The 6,198-nt window shown below is 38.4% G+C and overlaps 1 pseudogene across 1 annotated transcript; it reads left to right on the forward strand.

Annotated features, from left to right (window-relative positions):
• The first annotated feature begins 662 nt into the window (after positions 1-662).
• LOC306860931 (homeobox protein Hox-C1a-like) lies at positions 663-5,682 on the forward strand (annotated as a pseudogene). Its single transcript has 2 exons — positions 663-1,229; positions 5,339-5,682. The product of its transcript is annotated as a homeobox protein Hox-C1a-like (transcript).
• Positions 5,683-6,198: the final 516 nt, after the last annotated feature.

A 6,198-nucleotide genomic window follows, 5' to 3' on the forward strand; every position in this document is an offset into this window, starting at 1 on the left:
AGCTATACTGACTAAAAACGTCATTGATTTTCTGTAGCCTAAGTGCTAATTTGAAACGCAGATACTGACTGGGCCTTCTGAAAATACACACCCACGCACAAAATATTCCGCCAAATTTGTATCGAAACTTAAAATTAAAACACAGTACATGGCAGTTGAGTAAATTAAAATAACATTATCTGGAGAACAGAACTTATTATCTGGATCTGAAACAAACCTTTTATTTATATTCTAAATGTAAAAAATGCCTTGACATTTATGCAAAATTCTCAGCAAAATGAAGTGCGCTTTAATAAAATTCAATATTATCCATTATGAAATGAAGTACTGATGTTGAACCCCCCCCACCCCCCCCCCACCCCCACCCCCGCACACGCGCGGGCACACACACTCCACGAGACCTTATTAGCAGGTCAAATAAGTCGTTCAAACTTGCTTGCTTTGGTAAATTAACGCTCACTCAGATGAGGGAGATGTCCGGCTATTGGCCAAGAGTTAGAGGGCACGTCATCCCCATCCATCACCGATCGAATGTTTCTACAAGGCATGTCCCTGTCTAGATCGGTGCCTCTGTCCTTTTGCGCGCTATGTGTGGCGTCTGTGGATGGAGTTTCTGTCGCGTCCATCCTCGGATGAATATCTGGAATATATGAGATGCGGTCATGAATTCTTATCAAGGGTTCAGGGACACAACGTCACTGTTCATCAAGGGCTATCATGCTACTGAAGTAATGCGTCTGCATCAGGACCAAGGAGCTACTACTGACTTCCAAGGCAGAGAGGAGGGACATGTCAACACTGAGGCGGATTTTCTTCGGTATCATTTCACGAATCTCAGTGCCACGGCCAAAAGCGCGTGTTCAAAGCCCTGTGAGGACCCTGACCGTGCTAACTCGACCAGACCCCCCTTCCCCCATAATCAAGATTTCTATAGAGCAGTGCACCCCTTCCGACCCCAAGTCCCCTCCTTCCAAAGCTGTCGTGAGCAGGGTCTCTCCAGAACGGGCTTCTCGCCCTCCTCAGACACTTTAAGCACTTTCTCCGGCGCGCATTGTGATCTCGGCCCTGTCAACAACACACACCTCGATGTGCGCACATGCGACGGCCCAGTGCTTCACCCTGCAGTTGAGGACACTAATGACACGAAGCTCTAAACACGTTGAATGAGACAATTCAAAGCGGAAAGACATTCGATTGGATGAGAGTGAGGAGAAATCAGTCCCGTACAGGTAAGTTGAGCAGATTTCTAGTTTGATGAACTTTTCTGCGGCGCACCCTTACAGCTAAGTGATGCATTGACCGAGTGTACTTTGGCCTACATCTCTGCCTTTTTAGTTTTAAAATCCTAGTGGGGTGATTTACATATATAATGCTTATTTTGTTTTATAATAAACTTTTTATTTTTCTCTGACTTAAAGTAGTGTATACTAAGTAGGACAAGAACTTTTCAGCAAGTAGAAATGAATCCTTGGAGGTGGAGCTATGTGTGTGTACATGTTTGGCTGTCCTTGCTAAGGCCATTTTTTTAAAATGTACCAACAAATACAGTGAAACATAATAAACTGTGAGAACATTTTAAGTGTTATGCATTATCTGACTAATTATATCAGCCAAACAATGTTTTACTTTAAATTTACCCATATCAACAGGTTTGAATAAACAGTTAGGTTTAGGGTTTAGCGAATACCTAAAACTTAAAACCTTAATGTGCATGAAAAATTAAATGTTATATGCTAAAGTAGTTTATATATATATATATATATATTTATATATGCATGCATGCCTCACAAAAGTAGCAAAAGTATTAAGCTGATTATGAAACTGATTCCATCCAGTGCAAATGTGGCATGTGTCAGGTCCAGGGAGTTTTTGCTTAAAAAAAAATCAGGCTGTCTGCCTGCTGAAAACCTTAAAAAATTTAAGGAGAGTATAATATATAAGATCTGCTCTGGTGCTTAAATGGGTCAGCGACAACATGCCAGGCAAAATTCTTCCATTTTTATAAATAGAACATTCCATTCTATTCTAAATGTTCATCCCCTTAAAAAATCATCTCATTGACAAGAAGCAGCCCAGGCCATATTTAAAGGAGACCAGCACCCCCTAGCTCTCCATTGAGAGCCAAATACACTTCAGAGGAACACTTTTCCTCACAGAGCCCTAAATCTTAATATAGACCCATGTTTATATATTGCAATTAATTTTCTATATTGAATGTCGGAAAATGTCTGTCAGAATCTCAGCGTAATCCTTAACCGGAGTAATGATCGGATAGGTCTGTGTTTAATGCAGTTCAAATGTGAGTTACTTGACATGTGCTCATAAAATGTCACGCTCAATGACATTTGACCTGTATTATGTCAAAGTATTTCATGTTTGTTGTGAGAGCTGTGCATTAAATTGTGAATCGCTCGTCCCCCTCAGTAAATCACAATATATGTAATAGGTTGATGGTAAAACCAAGAAGAGCCCTGTTTGATTTGTCATTTCCTGCGAATCAGTACTACAGCATTCATATGGTTTCCAGACTGTCAAGGAGAAGAATGTCTGGCCATGCCACACTGATGATCTAAAATAACTCACAGGCAAATATGTCAGCGAAAAGGTCATTTTGGGCTATATCGCCCAGCGTATGAACAGCAGCTGTGGTCAGGAAATAGGATGGAGAGGCCTGCTATATCAAATCCCAAAAGCTTGAATGGTATGGCCAAGAGTTTACCATTTGTTTACTGCATTGGAGCTTCTGCTGTTTGTTTTTCTCCTGCCTGTCCACCCACATTCACCTAGAGACACAAGAAAGAGGCATTGCTTGTCATCAGGTACAATACATATTTGGAAGAAAGTTGGGGTCCAAACAACTTTGGATTTCCTTTGACATTTATTTGTATGCATACACTTTTGGAACGACATGAGAGTGAGTAAATGACGATTTCATTTTTGGGTCTACTTTCCCTTTAAAGAGTTGAAGGGGTAGTTCACCCAAAAATGAAATTTTGGTCATCTGTACCTGTGTGGCTTAAATTTTTTTTTTTGCACAACACTGGAACTCATTGAGACATTTTTCAAAATTTTTCCACAGAAGAAAATCATACAGTTTTGGAATGCCACGAGGGAGAGTAAATGATGGCAGTGTTTTCATTTTTTGGTGAACTATCCCTTTAAGTGAGAGATTCCATGCATTGTGAGGGTTATTGTTCTTACTGGGCTACATCAAAATGTTTCCTATACTCAACATGAATAAAAGCTTATACAGAGTGTCTGACTGGATCCCCCAGTACAGTGCACATAGTCCCCGTGCGTCATTCTTCAATTATACCCTGACAGCACCTGAATTACTGTGGGCTGGATGCCCAGATGACCGAGGCAATCTGTATCGATCCCCCACCCCCCGTTCCCCTGCTCTCTTTTAGGCTTAGTGGGCCACGTCATCCCTCTGGCTGGCTGGCCATTTCCAAGTTTGCAAGTCATTCCTCAAATGTTTCGTTTGATTCCTTTATGCCTTCTGGCGTCTGCCAATTCTATTATACAGTAACTCATTCATCAGTGTATTCATGCAAACTTTTTTATTTCCTAAGGAAATTGCTTAATTACTTCATATTTGTCAGTGAATGCACTGATTGTTAGAACGTCCCTTGTGAATATTATGGTGACCCTACAATTGCTTTTTTCATCTCTCTGTTTACTTTCAATTGCCACGGCGAGAGCGAGATAAAGATTGCTCTCGAAATCAACTGTATAATCAACTGTTTGTGCTCTGAGCCTGCAGAGAAAGAGTGAGGGCTTGCTATTAGTGACACGTAGAGTTTATTCAGGTTATTGGAAAGCATTTTAATTGACTTCATGCAAGAAAGTACAACAAAAAAGCAAATAAATGTGCAAAGTTTTGGTTGCAAGATATTAGGGCTTTTTTGTTATTGCAACCAAAACACTGTGCAATTATGTGACTTTTGTCTTTGTATGTCCTCCGTCTGTTCAAACTGTAGGTCCTTGACTGCAATGACATGGCTACAATCACACTCACACGCACTCATACACATGGTGTGCAGATGGCACAGAGGTTAGAGAGACAGTTGCAACTGTAGCAGTATGTGAGGGCTCAATGCATCTCTATCACTCCAGGGGATTTTCCCGCCTGTGTGTGTGTGTGTGTGCCTTAAAGGAATGTGCAACTTCCTGTGTGCTTCCAAAAGCAAACACCACAAGCAAACAACAAAACATGAGCTTGATTTCCATTAAAACAGCTGTTAGTTGACTAGCTCGGTTAAACTGAAGATTTAATGCTATTCTAAATTAACAAAGAAAGGCAGATTTGGATGCAGTTGGTTTTCAATTAATTTGCAGGGCATACTAGGTTGGGTAAAGTAGTCATGTAGCGCCAAACTGCAAAGCAGCATCTTTGACAGATTTTTATGGCATGCTGTGATGGACAGTACGTCTGGCCCCTGTCCTGCAGTCATCTGTGAGGTGCAAACAGACAGACAGTCCGCTACTTAGCTCATACAGACAGGTGAAGATCATGCAATCCCACTCATTCACTATTAAACATACTTTCAGCAGAATGAGTGACCGGAAACCTAGCATATAAAATTTCTGCAATTGAAAACAAAAATGTTAAATCAAAATGAATTGCTAAAAGTTGTGCTTGCTAAGTCTGTAAGAATACATTTTGAATATATCTAAACAAACTCGTCAAAATTAATTTTACTTTACTTTCTCTTACAAAACAGTACAAATATCTTAAACTTAATGTAAAGGCATATTTAGTGATGGTTCAAATATCACTGTTAAACTCACTTTTAATCAGTCGAACATAGACTTTGATACTGCATTCTATCTACGTTTTTATAGAGATCTTTTAACATAACTATTTAATATAAAATAATTTTAAGACACTGGGGCACAATATGATTTTAATAGTAATTTATTTTACCTTATATGATTTATACACAAATTTTATATCGATAACGTGCCGTTTTGTACATAAGAGTAGATCATTTGTTTTCCAGTTGAGCGGCTTAAAATAAAAAGCATCATTAATAAATGCCAATAATAGTTTATGCATATTTAGCAATTGTGTAATTGAATATATTAACAGTGAAATAAAAACTGACGTGTTTTCTTTAACGTGTTTTTTCCCCAACAATTTTAAATTCGTTTGATTCGATCTAAGATTATAAAAATTTACATTTTTGTTAAGCTTACTTTTTGTTAAGCTGTACAAATGTAAAAAAGCATGCAATGATGTCAAAAACTGCATTTTACAATTAATCTTTATTCGCTTGTTAGTTAAAAATATGAAGCTTATGTTTTATTAATATTTATTGCATTGCCTTCACAGCACTGGACCCGGAGCTGAAGACGGACCACGGACGAGATCCTGAGGAAGACCCCACGAGTGGAGCACCACGAACAAATTTTACAACCAAACAAATCACAGAACTGGAAAAGGAGTTTCATTTCAACAAATATCTGACTCGAGCTAGACGGACAGAGATCGCAAACAGTGTCCAGCTGAGCGATACACAAGTGAAGATCTGGTTTCAAACCAGATGCATGAAACAGAAGAAAATGCTGCGGGAAGGCCTATTTCCAGGACTAATACTGATCTCTGGGTGTGATGAGGACTCGAAAAAAACTGACACTTGTTCATCTGCTGACAAAAGATCATTTCTGGTTGGGTAAGACTGTGGGACGGCTGCCATATACACTAAAATCTGATCGATCACTTGAACTTCATGCGTTATAACAAGAGAGTGAACGATTAAAATATATTTACACACCTAAAATTAAGTATGCCACCAAATAGAAATATTTAGTTGTCGATACAACTGTTTAAGAAAATAAAGCAGTATATGGTAAAATATTGAGTTTACTCACCTGTTGAGGCAAACGGAGAAACCTTAATTTAATTAAAAATGCACTTTATAGGTATTTCTTACTTTAAAATATTATATTTGTTTATATGCTATAAGTTTTTTAATTCTTAATCTGCTCCTGTTATTAAAGATAAAAAAAATTAATAGTTAATATTAATAGATCTCATCAAGGTCGAAAAATTACAGGGTTTAGGGCAAACGTGACCACGACAAGTGACAAAAATCCCCCAAATATTTTAAAGGGGGAAAATGCAAGGGAAAAACTTTTTTATATATATTTTATCTAAACTATGCCTACTTATATATATTATGCCGTTACATC

Source organism: Barbus barbus (genome assembly GCF_936440315.1).
Source record: "Barbus barbus genome assembly, chromosome: 41".
Taxonomy (NCBI): domain Eukaryota; kingdom Metazoa; phylum Chordata; class Actinopteri; order Cypriniformes; family Cyprinidae; genus Barbus; species Barbus barbus.